This window comes from Tyto alba, unplaced genomic scaffold, assembly GCF_018691265.1.
Source record: "Tyto alba isolate M040663 unplaced genomic scaffold, T.alba_DEE_v4.0 Super-Scaffold_10, whole genome shotgun sequence".
Classification (NCBI taxonomy): domain Eukaryota; kingdom Metazoa; phylum Chordata; class Aves; order Strigiformes; family Tytonidae; genus Tyto; species Tyto alba.
In genome coordinates this window covers 15,559,816-15,575,774 of record NW_024881262.1, presented here as the reverse complement: position 1 = coordinate 15,575,774, position 15,959 = coordinate 15,559,816, and the positions used below count along the sequence as shown (strand labels likewise).

At 38.6% G+C, this 15,959-nt stretch overlaps 1 protein-coding gene across 1 annotated transcript in view; it reads left to right on the top strand.

Annotated features, from left to right (window-relative positions):
• Positions 1–255: 255 nt before the first annotated feature.
• Positions 256–15,959, top strand: part of AGTR1 (angiotensin II receptor type 1) — a 31,380-nt gene continuing 15,676 nt past the window's right edge. The window contains exon 1 of the mRNA XM_042799114.1: positions 256–356. The gene's annotated coding sequence lies outside the window, so the exon portion shown is untranslated. The remainder of the gene's footprint in view (positions 357–15,959) is intronic.

Here is a 15,959-nt window from a genome sequence, read left to right as displayed (position 1 = left end):
CTGGCTGTGCGCGGCGGTGCCCAGCGCCGGGGGACACCCGTCCTGCCCGGCGGGGCGACCCGGGCCGGACCCCCCACCACCACCACCGCGGGTGGGGGGCTGCGGAAAGCGGGGGGAAGAGGGCGGGAGACGGGTCAGAGGGGTCTGTCCCGGGAGATGGGTGGGGAGAGACAGCGGGCGAGCTGGGCTGTGCTGCAACGCCCCTCGCTATAAATGGAGGGGCCGCGCCGCGGAGCGGGAGGAGCGGTGCGGGCGGGGAGAGCGCGCAGAGCCCGGCCCAGCCGAGCTCAGCATGGTGCGGAGCTGAGCCGAGCCGAGCCGCGGCCGCCCCGAGGCCGGCCCTACCGCGGAGCCAGGTAAGGCGCGTCCCGCCGGCGGCCCCGGCTTCCGCGGGCGCGGAGCGGCCCCTGCGCGCCCGCCGCGGGCTGCGCCGCCGGCAGCTCCGCCGCTTCCCGCCCGCGCCCGCGCCGGCAACACGCTGCCTGGCCCCCGGGGGAAGGAGGGGGTGTGGGGTGCCTGACAGAGCCTCCTGCTGCGTTTACACTTGGTTCAGGTGACGGGGGCAGAGGGAGTCTCGGTTCCGGACGAAGCGCGGGCACAGGAGCCCTGCGCGCCAAGCCCGCACCCCGTAACTGTTCGGGTGACAGCTAAATGTCCCGCAGACCCACGGCCGGGCCGTGTGTGTGAGCTCTCGTGTCTTGTCAGCAGGTTAAAGATAAAGCACAGGCACCCGTTGACAGACGGCACAGCGCTCGGAGCAGTTACACCGTCTCACCATCGAGGCTCTTCCCAACACCCTGCAAGAGGCAGCCCTCTTGTCTCTGGTCTGGATCAGATGAGCATTTGAAATTTTTATTATTGTACTAGGCTCATGATATAAATTAACCAAAATTCACCAAAGGCAATGATGACGATTTTTTGAGACTTGTGCAAACACTTCTTTTTTTTCAGTCCAATGGGCAATACAACTTCCACCAGTTATCAACTAGTATTGGTTTAATGTAAATTGTGTAGCATATGTTCTCCATAACCAGACTTATCCATTTTCTACAGGAAAAAAAAAAAAAAAAAAGAGTGATCCACGACCAGAGATTAAATTTTAGTTAATAAAAGTTAAAATGCCCTCCCCCTTTCCCCCCAGCATCAGCCAACTTCTAAACTTAGCTTGGGCTCTTAAAAATTAAACTGGAGTTCTTCAACATGTTCAGATGAAATCCTGTAACATATCTACTGTACCCCCACTGCCCATACATTAAAACACCTAAAATGTTCCCAGTTATTGACAGGCACACAAGTCCTATATTCTTCTGAGCAAGTCAACTGGCATATCAGTAACTAAATCAATGGGATCACAGTATGTATAAGCATTAAATCTGCAGGATTCAGTTACGCCCATTTCTATGTTTCTGCGAACCCAATAGAATTAATGAGATGTATGGCAGTAAGCAACAGCAGGATTATGTCCAGAGCTACAGTTCACTGTAAATTTCCATCACTTCCGTAAGTAGCAGTATTTGGTTTGATTGTGTTGCATAGCATGGGACAGACTAGTAAATGGGCTCAGTAAAATCACAAGCCCCCAGAATGGATGAGGGTAAAGAGAGATTTTTGGTTGGGGGTGCGGGGGGGTTCATCTCTTTTCCCTTGCATGAACACACACAGCTAACACGATTAGATTTTTGCCTCAGTAGGAGGATTGGGTATGGCCTGAAGCAGGTAATTACCCTGGTGATGTAGAAGGGCTCTCTTAGGTCTGTTTTAGTGTCAAACAAATGTTTCACCCTCCTAACGATGGCAGTCCATTTTGCTTGTTGCCACCATAATCTTTTAAATTACAGCATCTTTCAAAAATATGATGAAGTGCCTACAAATTAAGCTTTTGCTCATGTATTACGAATTTTAACTATATACCTTTCTATCAGGAATGTGGTATTTCTATACACTTCTCCTGTCTACAACTTGAACTACAGAGCAGAGAAAAATCAGTTATGACCAGTTTATGTTCCTAAACTGAGAAAGCAAACCGGTCCTGTATGATTAAAAGAAGTCGTATTTATAATTAAATTTTTATATAGTTGGTTTCATTCTTCCCTTACTTTTGTCAAGGTAGTTAATGGAAACAGTTAATTCTCACACAGGAGGAGAACAGAAGTGTTGCCATTTCCAATGGTGTGGGGTGTCTGTCCTCCTACTTGGAAACAGTACCTTGCTGGGGTTGGAGAGCATGTGCAAACTGCAGCTAGAAGTTACTGGTTTGAAAGGCAGTAAGTACCAGCCTGAAATGCCAGTATCCACAGCACTGCAGAAGCGAGGAGAGTGCTGCCTTTCATTTTAAAATGTCACAACTCCACAACCTGCTGTTTACAGTTCACTTAGATCAAGAAGATGTGTGATTTGTATTTGTGTTACCCAATGAATGAATTATCTTTAATTGTATTAAATATTTGAAAATGCATCTAATTTCTTTTTGCTATTTGTAGAACTATAAAAACAGAGGCAGATGCAGAATGTAAACATGGTGATTTACTTAGACTTTCTAGAATAAATTCTGTTGAAACGTACAGACTGTGTTTGCAGACATGGAGATATGTGTCAGAGTTGATTCTTGTTAAAAATTTTATTTCAGATAATGGGCTCTCACTGCATTTTCCTGCACTCCTAAATTTTCTGCACTGTGGTAATTTTATCCTCTGTGTTTATTAAAGGAAGACATTTGGGTAGTCTTTTTCTCAGGCGCTGCCTTATAGTGCCTTACTACAGCTCCAGTAACTAATATCTTAACTTAAAGTTCCATAAACTACAAACTCTCATTACACTGTTAAACTCTTGTTTATGCAGAAGTATAATATGAGTTGAAATGTTTTAAGCAGTCACAAATTACTTTCATTTGCTCACTATCTCTCTTTTTTCTCTGGACCTTCTTGACATCCAGAAGCTACTAGTGTCACCAGAAATACTCATAATCTCTCTTGTGGCTACTACTGCCCACATTTTAGGGCATCTAGTCACACAGTGAGAAGCATCCAATTGTTTCTGAGTGGTTGGCATGTATCTATGTTCCTCACACTTCAGGTCTCCTTTTCGGCCTCGGTGAGTTCATAAAAGGTCATGTTCTGTCTTGACTTGGATAGAGAACACAGATTTTTTTATGCATTATTTTAATCAAATACTACATCTGACTCACATGGTTAATCTTTTGCTTTTTTTAGCTGAACTTAATGATTATCTTCCAGGAGACACCTCTATAAGAGGAGAAATAGGATAAATTTAATTTGAATGTATCATACCTAAAGCTGAGTTAGGGAAACAGGTTACCAAGATCCATCGGCATATGAATAGTTCTGCTTGGGCAGTATATTAGATATGCCAAAGAAAGTGGCCAGATGGCTAAGTCAGGGGAAGGGGGGGTGGACAGCAAAGCAAAATAAAACCCTCACCTATTTCTGACTGCAATACTGGCAATTCAGCAATCATCTCTCTCCAGAAACAGAAGTATCATTTCAGAATCCTTTCAGAGTTGCAAGGATGGTAAGATTTACAGTTTACAGCTGGGAGGACTTGGTCGGGGTATAGCCCGGTCACTACAAGCCCATGGCAGCCTGCTTGTATTGCAGACTGTTGCATGTTTTACTAAATCTCTAGCCTTCGGATAATCACATTTCAGTTTTCAAGACTTATCTAGCTTACTGCTGATGTTTGTGCCTCATGCTCTCAGTTGTGCAACAATTCCATCCGAAGTACAGTGACACAGATGTTGTTTTCTACCATGTGTTCCTTTCAAATATTAATTAACAATTTTGCAGTATTCCTGGATAGCAGGTCTGATTTTTGGAGAGCTCATTCTAAGTGAGACTAAGGTATTTTTAAAAGTCAGCCTCTGCATTGTTAAGATCAGGTTTGAGAACCTAGATAAGATAAGATTACAGAGCATCACAAAAAAATTTTTAGACATCTCGTGGAATTCTGACAACAAAATGGAAAATGTGGATCACTTAGGGGAAAATGGAGGGAAGACTTATTTTGTTCTTTTCACAGTTGTAGGATTAATTTCTGCCATGTTAATAGGAATAAACAGGTTGCTCTTGCTGAGAATTGAACCTCATCTACTTACCTAGAATTAAAATTTTATGCAAAGTAAATATTTTGGCATGTATGCACAAAGTGATTTCAAATACATTGGAAGGTTTGAATAGATGGCAACATAATTTAGTCTTAGGGCTTAAAGTTGTATTGACCTTGTGCATGAGGCCCAAACACTGCATAGCCCGAAGATCAGAAAGGCAGCAGCAGAGCTGGTTTCTTATATAAAGCTGCTATTACACAGAAAGTTACCAATCACAGTATCATTTTCTGTCTCCTCTTTCTGGTCCTAAAAACCCTGCAGTGAAAAGCAAGTCAGTAAGCTTTTGCTAACCACAATATTTCTTTTAGTTGCCTTTCCATCAACAAATTTGTCTCTTAAGATCACTTTCGCTAACAGGCATTGTACTCAGAGCACTCATACCATGTTCTCTACCATCTTCTGAAACTTATTATTTGGAAAAAAAAAAAAAAAAGACATATGTACCCTAGAAGAATCCGTGTAATTTTGAACATTTTATGGAATTTAACAAATCTAACAAACAAGGGGAGTTATGATACTTGTACTTCATATTTTTTACCTCAGCTATAAGAAACAAGTGAAAAGAGGTTATCTTGTCTCTAAGTCTTAGCAGCTGGGATTGTTTGAGACAAAACACATATGGAATAGAATGGCTGGTCTAATCATTTGTGGCCTTATCTTCAGATAAATGATGGATTATACTAAAATTACTTCAAGCTTTCAAGTGAATTGCAACTAAGGGTAGGAAAATACCATGCTTCAAATGGCATGCTGTTAGTATTCTCTGTTGCACCACCATCTGAAAGAACTACAGATTTTGGGCTGTCAGATGTCTTTTTCAATTTTCATTCCATTTGGGTTTTGTTTGATAGCAAAACCGACCAGGTATCCACTACACAACACTAGCTAGAATGCTTGGTTACAATTTGTGGTGTTTATCTCCTTTTATTATAGTTGAGTAGCGTTTCTCTAATAGGCACAGAGAATGGGTAATAACTGGAGACGACCTCACAGCAGGAAAGGGAGATCAGATTGGCAATGCATCAGTGAGTGGCATGATTGAAGACAAGTCAAAAAGCAGGCTAGAGCAAAAGAGTATCTAAAGAAACTGGTACTGAATTTGGGTAAGGTCAATATTTAGATGGTATTTCACTGTTTGAGACAAAAGCTATAATTAGAGGTACGGCCAGAATAAAGAATGATCTAACCAAATGCCTAATTTCAGCTAAATCACCTAATTCCTTTATTTACTTCTAGGTCATACAAGTTTGTCAGTTACTGATAGACAGACGGCTAGTAGAATCTAATAATCAGTAAATGAAGTATAGGAACTGAAATAGAAAATAAAATAACATTCCAGAGTCCCCTCAGTTTTCTGAAAATTGAGAGGGATACACTGAATGAGAGTACTGTGCCTTAGCATTTCTAGCTCAGAGGGACCCATGCAAATAGTAAAGCATTCCAGAAAGCCACTGAACAGCTGTACTTTTCTGTTGGGGGGCTTACACAAGGGAGAAAAAATGCACTAGTTGACTTCCCTAAAAAATGTTCTGTTGGCAGTTATTCTCTATTTAACCCTGCTTTAACATCAGTGGAGCTTGGTTTCAATTGAAGCAGGCAGCACATAATGTACAAAGATGCAGACTGAACTTGTTTATTGAGGAACCATGCATGCCCCTCCCAATTCAAGTTTATAGGATATATGTCACCTTTTCATTTTTTTCTATATAAACTCCTATTGATTTTCACCTTTTCTCCTTTCCCCCCCCATTCTTGTTACCCAAGCCTAAAAGTTTATACAGTTTCCCCTTTTTTCCCCCACTCTATGAAGTACATTGAGCTCAATAATTAGTCTTCTGCCACTCAAGTTGCTTAGGATTTCCTCACTGCTCACGGTCTTTACTTCATGTACAACAGTCAGAAATGAAAAGCATGGGGCAGGAATCAACATGTATTTTAAAAATGAGATTCTAGTTCTGTTAGATGTCTGTCTGTATTGTTTTCCTCTTGGCTTTGTTATTAGCAGCTTACCACGGTAAGACAATGACAGTTTTTCTTCTTTTCAAATCAGGCTTTATTTCAGGTAAAAGATAGTTATTTACTCATGGGCTTCCTATAAAGCACTTCAAAGGAAAAGGGTCCCAAAATATTTTGCCTTCAAATACAATTTATGATGCTGTTCCTTGTTCTTAAACACACCATCAAAAAAAGTCATGTCAGTACAGGACAGCCATACATCCAAGCATTTCCTCAGCTCAATTAGTAATTTTCATATCACTGAAGTAAAGCTTATGTGGCACCTTTTGGAGGGCACAGTGCAAGCCTTTCCAGGCATCTGTGCAGCTGTATTTGCCTGAGAACCTAGACTGCTCTTCCTTGAGGATGAGCTGATTCACAGCACCACAGCTTAGCTTGCACTCTGGCTGTAACATCCATCTTTGTTTTGCTACCACTGTTGCTGGTCCTCAGTACCCATGGGGAACATCTCAGAGCCAGGACAGTAAAGGGAGTTTTATTTTCAAAATAGAGCAATAAATGAATTTTATTTTCAAAATACAGCAATAAATTTTACTTTGAAAAAAACAGGAAACAAGCTGTACAAATGTGGCAGAACATCAATTTTGTTATCATTCTATTAAGTGTGCTGCCTTCTAGACAAAGCACTAAGGACCACAGTATCTTGTTTTTTTCCATGGGTGATAAAACGTTTCACACTGACACGGAGTAAGGTGTCTGTATGTGACCTTTCATTCTCTTTGATTAACCCTTTAGCACCTCACTGGTCCAATTGACTTGTACAGAAATCCCAGATCCATTGCTTGTCTTTTTATTTGGCTATTCAAATTTTCTTCCAGTCCTAATAATAATCTGCCCTTAACAGGAGTTTTGTGCAAGTGAAAGCACAATCGGGCCTCTGTTTTCCATGTTATACTTACTAACAATTGCAATGATACTAACTTCGCTTGGGCTTAGTTGCATTACCATTTTAATAGATTTTTCTGGTCTGAATAAACTCTTGTACTTCACCAGTTACTCATACTGTTTTCTTTCCTTTCTGCCTTTGGTTCCCTTTTTCTGACCCTAATGAGGTATTCATTAAGAAGCTTCCATGCTGATGCTTTGCTTTTAATCTTTTAACTTTTCCCTCCAGGATGTTCCTAACATTCTCATTTAAGGAAGAAAAGTCTTTTCTGAGGCATATTGCCATTGTGTGATATTTTCCCACTGTAGGGTTATCCAAATTAATTATACAGAAGAAAAGTAATCAGGTGTCTCAATCAGACACAGCGAACCAAATCCTATTACGTACTGCTGCATTATGACATATGGAAGACAGAGCTTCCTCTAAATGAAAATGTTGAAATCTAACATCCACTTCTTTGCACAGAAATCCACAATACATTTGCTTTTGCTTCTCCAGTAAGACAAATACTATTTTCCAGCATGAAGTCAAAGGAAAAAAAATTGTTCAACCTGAGGTTTGTTCTCCCCAGAGCCATAACACTTGAACTAGTGGGAGGTTATGTGGAAATCACTAGCCATGGTATTGGAAATGTAGTGATAAAATTTCCACATTAGTTGGTTTAGGTAACATGACAGATACTTTAGTGATACTAGTATGTCTGTGTCCACACAGACATGGTGAACCTACCTGCATATATGCTTGTTTTTCAGTTAATGTTTTAATTACTCAAAGCAAAAGCTTCTATCAGTCACTTTAACAACATTGGTATTAGAGGTTTTTAGAGAGGGATAGTCTTTTTAGATAACAGTGTGCAACATCAACTATTCTCAGCCAATTTATCTGATTTCCATTAGATTAGAAAGTGGAATACCTGTTTGACAGAGGTCTCTCCATTTCTGGAGTAGAAGCAGAGAATTTTAAGTGTTTTTCCTCTCCCATTTTCTGACAGATTAGCCATTGTTGCAGATGAAGATAACTATTGCTCTGAATAGTGCATTTCTAAAGCTTGTGTTATTCATTAATTTATGTTTGCCTTCTATTTTTGCAGGGCAGGGGGGGAGTAAAAATAAAAAGCACATCCCGGAGAAGGGACTGCATATTAATCTCTTAAAGTGCATCATAGCTCCACCCTGGTGATTTAGCTTAATAGCAGGAAAATGTCCTTTTGAGGAATAACGTATAGGTAAGACCTTATACACATCAGAATGTTTCCACACGTGTCAATGTTATTGATTTGTGGCACGACTTGGAGCAAATCTTTCTATGTAAGCTCTGTTGTAGCACCTTTCTTACTGTTTTACAAGAAAGTACAGAAAGGCAGTTCATTGTACCAGAAAAGCAGAAGTAATGTTATCTTGCAGAGTTCATTGCTCATCATGTTACTATCTCGCTTTTAACTACGGAAAGATGTTCAGGATTTTAAGCTGCATATATAATGTTAATTTTTACCTCTGCATATTCTGGCTTGGCAGATGAAGAGTAACATGTCTGGGAGAGAAGGCAAATGACACCATGGTCTCTGAATAAACTAAACTACCAGAACAAAGCAAGGAAACCACTACTTGGACTGACTTGAAATTTCACAGTTCCATCTTTTCTACAAAGTTATTAGCTATGTCCCCTGCCCTTCTTCCTACAAACATCTTCGCCTAGAGGAAGCAACAGATACCTAATTAAAATATCACTTTCCGTAGTTTTATACTAGTAACACCACTGATTGAGTTGCATCTTTCACAATAAAGCTGTAAACCAGAAAAAGGCCAAAGAACTTGCACCTAGATTCAGAAAAAAACTTTTCTTCCAGAAGGAGGTGATTCAGGGTTCATGAGAAGACAATGGCAGCTTTGGCCTTTCCTTTCCACTTTCTATTGTGATCTCTGCCAGTGACAGAGAAGATTCTGAGGGTGATTAGTATTGCTTTGGGCATGTCACTCATGCATTAACTATTTCAGATTATTGTAATTTCTAATTTAGATGCATGAAATGCCATTTTCTGCTAAATTATCAACAACTACTAAATACAACGAAGAGTTTAAACTTACGTAAATTTTAATGTCTTTTTACCCAGAGGCTGGTAAGCATATACTTACCGAGTGAAGTCAGTAGCTGGACTTTCAGAGTAGATTGTCATGCCCTTCTTATAGCTGGTCCTTATCTGGCTATTTTTTTTTTTCCTGCCTCCCTTTTTATATACTTATTTTCCATCCTTTAATGCAACATATCATTTTGTTATTTTAACATTCTTAACAGAATTTGAAGACATTTTATCCTTTACCACTTTTTTTTTTGTTTGTTTTCTCCCTGGACTACAAAGCAGAAGAGGCCCAGGTTTCACTACACAATGTTTCTTTTCACACACATTATGTTGCAGTACAGCTACCCATAAGAAACTAAAAGATACAAGCATTTACCTTTGTCATTGGTTCATCTCAGTTAATAAAAGCTGAGTATGGAGAGTCTTCATCATGGGAGTCAGGGGAGTCTGAAGAAATGAACCGTGTACCTGTTGCTTCTCACAGCTGCCTCTGGGAGTAGCACCACGTCCCTGTAGAAGACGAATCTGTGTTGCAGAAACTGCTCGAGCCAACAGTTGTGTTAAATGATGCACATTTCTAATATTTTAGTCTTCAGATTAAAATACGTGTTACAGTTTTATATGCTGCAAAAACTGTGAGGAGGAACCAGTACACGTGTTCTCTCAAGTCCTGGAGTCAGTAACAGAATAACAGTTTGTGAGCAAGGAATCCCTGTGAGACACTAATATTTTGGGGCTCAGTTTTACAAGCCATAGTCTACATGAGTAGCTGTTACTGTCAAGGTCCCAGAATACTACTTACACCATAACTGTGATCATCAAATGATAAATCCCAGAATGCAAATAATAACTTCTAAAGAGGCAAAGGTTTCATTCAGCTCCCAAAAGAAAGATTTATATAGCACTCCTGAGGTTACTAACCTCTCCTTTCTGCTGTATAAAAATAATTTCCATATGCTGTTAATTTTTATTGTGTGTTTTAACCAAAGAGGGGCTAACTCTTCCTTTCCTACCAACACCGAGGCATCCGATTCATTAAAACCTTTGTGTTTGGACTCCTTAGCAAAGCCCAGCCTTCTTTCCTTTAGTCATCCAAAAATGCTTCTGTCTGCATCTTCAGTATTTCCTATGCCCTTAATAATGTGCTTCTTTGAAACATCACTATTCACACAACACCAAAAGAGCAACAAACTATGTGAGATATTTCCAGCATTTGCCTGACCTTGTCTGTAGTGACCTCAGTAGGAGTTGTATCATCCCCTCCAGTGGGGGTAGGCTTCCCAAAGTTTGGCTGAGTTTTAGGAGCTTTGTAAAATTTACGTTGTAACTGCTTTTCTAAGTTAGCAAAAGCTAGTTCATTCTTACAAAAGGCCGTGGCTTGTGCAGCAACACTCTAAAGCATAATCCCTTTAGGTATTTTGGATAACAGAAATGCATCATTTCTGCTGTAGGATTGCTCACTTTTTTGTTTTCAAGAAGTTGTAAAGAGAAAAAGCTCGAAGTGGGAACAAAAGACTAGCCCCAGAATTGCTACAGGGCAAGTTTCATGATGCCTCAGTGAAACTAGAGAAAGAGCAAGTGGCTGAAGTACAAGCAAGTCAGCTGGTTTAGTCACAGAATGCAATCATGCCAATAAGAAGAGAAACTCAGAAAACGTTTTTCCGTGAGCGCTGGAGATGATCTCAGTTTGATAATCATATTGACACCTTTTCAATAGTTTTAAATTTCAAAATGGGCATAAAAACCTAAAGATCCTCAGTTCTGTGAGGGATCTTTATGTGCAGATACTAGTTCTTCCTGTTAGAGCCAGTTATGGCCTCAGCAATTCTTGGCACAGTGGGGACCTCCACGTTACATCTAGAGCTTTATAAATTCAGGTATTGTTAAAAACCAGAAAAGTAACAAGCTAAAAGCCTGGATGTCTGTCTGTGCTGCTTAGAACATTGTCTCTTCCTTGAATAGCAGTCAAAGAGAAAGGCTCTGTCTTGCATTCATAGCAGTTTGTGTAAGTAGCCTTCATTCGCCCCAAAAGGCCACTCTCCGGGTGATAGTTACTGTCTGCTGGACCACTGACTAATACTGAGATCTGGACAGTGAAATTAAGAACTCTTTCAGTGTTGGATGCACAAAGACATTCACTCCAGCAAGAAATAAGAATGACCAAAGAACAACGATACTCAAAACAGCATGGAAAATATCTTGTAACCCCTTATTAAGCTCTGCATGCTTGAAATCGCAGTAATATAACAGTATTTCTCCTACAAGCTGAGAAGGAAAAACAGTTGTTATTGCTATTTTTGTATACTTATGGAGGCCCACACAAGCTTCAGTGAAGATGACTGCATGACCTTAAAGGCAGATTAATAGGTATACAAAATATACAGTAAGTAAAATTGTGATTTTATATATGATCTGAAAGGAGGCAAGATACCTCACATGTATCTGATCTCTGTTCTGTTAGCAGAGGGCATGATCAGGGCTTGCAGCACCACTTTTTATTTAAATAAGTTTTTTCCCTCTCTCACCTCTCCACAGCCTTTTTCATATAAGGCTGAAATACAGCTCTTGATCAAGCCCAGAATAAATGTGAATTCCCTTACTCCTCAGGTTGGAGGAGTTCATGGTCAAAGCTTATGGTTCACTCCAGATGGAAATAATGCTGCCAATATAAAATTTAGGTGTGTGGTTAGGTATCCAGAGGCTACACTGATGTAGGATGTGCATTACTTTGTAATTAAAAAAAAAAAAAACACCACAAAAAAACCCCACAAACCACAAAACAAAAACACCCCCAGAACTTTAAAACTTCTTATTTAATGGAACTAAGCTATCAGAATAGAAACTTAAAATTCATGAAATTATTTCACTTGCACTTAGCAAACGTGAATTTGATGTCTGTCTTTTATTAAAAATGATCACATGGGGCACACTATATTTTATATAGGCAATTCCAGCTGCAATAAAGGAAATGCGTTAATCCATTTGTTTACTATCATTCAGAGAAAGTAACGGTGCAGCATGTAACCTTTCACAGCTCAAACTAATCTTACTTTTATTCGTTCTGGGACTTGATGGCTTAATTCTTGTTAACTATTGACTCTTTCGGGTACTTCCAAATACCCTAAAGATACTACATAACCAGGCATCAAATCTAAAGTTATGAATGTGCAGTAAGCTGTTTATTCATAATAAAATAGTACCTTATGTTGTGTTACCCTTCAAAAATCTTTAATGTCAATGTTGAAAACCCTAGAAATTCCAGTCCTGCCTTGATGTGAAATATTTCTTTTTTCTTTCTGGGCATCTAATATGCAGTAAGTGGCATTGTTAGCAACATGCGATGACACATCCCTGATAAGCAGACTTCAGGTTAGCCTGCTGATTACTGATCATTTTTATTTCCTGGGAGGGCACCAGTCTTCCTTTTTGGCAAAGCTAATGGCTAGAAAAAAGGTACAAAAATCCATGCTGGATTGATGATGATAGTTAATGCCCATATTTTAAAGTCTTGTCTAAGTGTCTTCAGCCTCTTTTAGAAAAGAAGCAATTATTTAAGTACTGAAGTAGAAGTATTAAGCTAGAAATATATTTTAATTTATTTATTTAATTATCTTTTCAGTTTTAAGTTACTGCTGTGCAGAAAATTTTATATTCACATATCTTAAAGGATACATAATACCTAAGACATATTAAACACCAGAGAGTTTGCAACACATTCCTGCAGCCTTGGTCAAAGAAAACAGATAGCTCTGATGGATAAACATGAAAGAAAGAGACCAGAAAATTATGTGGAAAAATCTAAGATATGTGGAGTATCAGGTCCACTGTCAAGCCAGAACCAGTGATGTCTAAAACCACCACCTCACTGATCTTCCCTCAGAGATTAAACACACTCCATGTTGAGAATGGTTAATCCTCAAGTATTTTGGAGTCCGGTACTACAATGAACCCAAGAGTGTTTTTCCTCCCCTTAACAGCAGAGGAAACAAAATTATGTATGTATAGAGGAAAATCTCCCAGAAAACAATGTATACTTTTGAACCTAAACCTACAGGATCCAAAAAATGGAACCAATAAACTAAAATAATTAAACTTACTGTCAACTGAAAGATTTTTGGCTAACTATAATAAGTGCTCTGTGGATCAGTCAGTCACAAACTTTGGTACAAAAATCACCCTTAATCATTGCTATGGTAATGTTCACTAAACACTAAGTTCTAGTGATGCTGACAAACTAGTGAAGTTGAGCAATCGTTCCTTGGCACTAACATCTGCGTGTAAAATTTCATAGAAATATGTACATCAGGATTTCCCAACTTCTGGGAAAAAAACAAAAAAACAAATCAACCCTTACATGAGGAGGGAATTGGTAGAGTTAGCTTTGGCCAAAGAGCTAAGCATCATGAAGAAATATTTCCAGTGTTTCTGGACTCTGTAAGTACTATGAGAGCATATCCAATAAATAGTGCAAACTTTCACTGCTGCTGCAACTGCTAGAATTATAATTGTGACATTTTTACACTGGGTGCTGTTAGAGCATGCAGAATATTTGTCACACATTTCATTGTAGTATTATTAAGCATTTAATATCCCCAAAAAGTACTTGGAAGATTTTATTCATCACTCCACAGCCCGATAAATTAGTGTTTTAGAGGTGCTCTTTCATTTATACCAATTTTTGACATACCCATTTCTAGCACAAAGTCCTTGAGTGTACAAATCAAAGATTAGTTTTCTTTATTCTGTGTTTTAAATCTACCTAACTGCTTGCTGGTTTTCTGTCTCTAGATATCACTTCTATTCTCTCTAAATGCTTCTATTTTTAGTAGCTTCAGAATAGAAACATCATATGCTCGTACCCAAACATTCCTTAAGTGCATAGAGATACACTAACACTGTGTAACCCCTTTGACATAAATACAGGACAAGACAGTGATTACTTATCTGGCACAAGACAATATAGTTAATACCAATTTTTTGGTTCTGCTTTGCTCATCTACTAGTTTCAATAAAATAAATGTCACCATAACACTAACAACCTTTCCTCTCTATCTGGATTGAAAGCTCTTTGCCTTTACTAGAATTAGAGAACTATTTAGGTATAATAGTTTGAAACAAGAATGACATCACCCTGCGCTGATACTGCCCAAAGGGGTCATGACAAACCCAGGTGTATTAGTAAAAGCGGGGGGGAGTGTGCTAAAAAGTGTTAAAGATGGTTACATTTTCAATTTGTGAAATTGTTTACAATTCATGAACTATATACAGCACTTGAGGTCTAAAAATTGTTTGGATAATAAAAATATGTGTAGTCTCACATTGCCTTTTAATTTCCCAAAATCCCTTAAATCACTAAAAAAAAAAAAAAAAAAAAAGTATTAAAAATAGTTCTGAAGTGGCATTTTTAACAATAAAAATATCTTCCTCCAAAAAGGAAAATACATGTTTGCCTTAATTACTTCCAAGAATTGTCCCTGGGTGATATTTAGAAAAAGAGTTGTATGATTAATATGCCTAGTTAGTTTTAAAATAATCTATTAGTCTAATGAGTAGGTGTCACTATTTTTCTATCTGCATTTTTAAAGTAAACTATACTTTTGATCTCCCTTTAAAAATAGCCATAATTTGGTTCAAAAACTTCAGAGAATTTAAGCTGGATATGTCTGAAAAAAAATAAAATATCGGGATTTTGCTCCATTACTTAGATGTGCAAGAATTGGACTGAATGTTAGCAAACCAAGGAATGTACTAGAGTAAAGGAAATTAGATATAAACTAGGAGATGCTAAAATAAAATAGTTCACTCTGGTATACTATATTTTACATAAATGCAGAAGTTCAATGATAGGTATTTTGCCTTGAGTTTGCATCATAAATAATCTTGAAGGAAGGGGATATTTTGAAAAGTGATGGCACTTAAATATAAAATAAAGCCATTCTCTTATTTTAAAATAGGAAAGACAGACCTCTAGTGGCCTTCAAAGCAATTTAAACGTCACTGTGATTAACTGTGTTACTCTCCCTTTTCCTTTACATTTTCCTCCCCCCAATCATTCAAAATAACACCCACCCCCAATTCCACTGTTCAGTCATTTCACAAGCATTGATTTTTCCCAGAGAAAAAAAGTCCTTTCATCTGTCCTTTTCTCACATAAATTTTATGACTGAAACTGAATACAGTTGAAAGATACTCGGGAAGCGAAGGGAAAATTAATGAGAGTACTCTATGAAAACAAACAGGAGAGAGATGTTCATTCTTTCAGAATAAACTATGAAGCCATCATACAGAAGGACATATTCTTTTGAAGTATGCTGCAGGAAATAAATACAGAGAAGTTCTGATAGAGAAGGTCAGAATACATAAACAGTTCACATTTACAAGGTAGCAATAACTGGTCCTTTGCTAGCACAGAAAAAGTAATAAGCTATTTAGAGTTTTGATGTTACAGAAGAACCAGATCCTAGAAAGATCACAGGCAGTTTATTTTCCAGATATAGAGCACAAATGAAGCAGACCAGCTTCAACTCTTGCCAGGGGAAGGCACAAAGAATCCACATATAGGTTAGAGAATTAAAAAGATAAATACTTTAAAATAAAAAATATTAATTAAAAAAAATGCAAACACCACAAGGTTAACAGCAATTTCAACAGACTGGCAGTTGCTTCATAAAAGACTGACTAGGAGGATGGCTATTCAATAAAAATGCACAGGCCAGCACAAGGTCCTGCAAATTCTGTTTGTTTTAATGTCAGACCACCTCCTGATGCAAAATTGCAAAAGCAATAGCCAGCTTGACAGTTACTAATACAGTTCTTCTGAAGCTTGCTTTCTGTTCTTGATGCTCATGAACTGATGT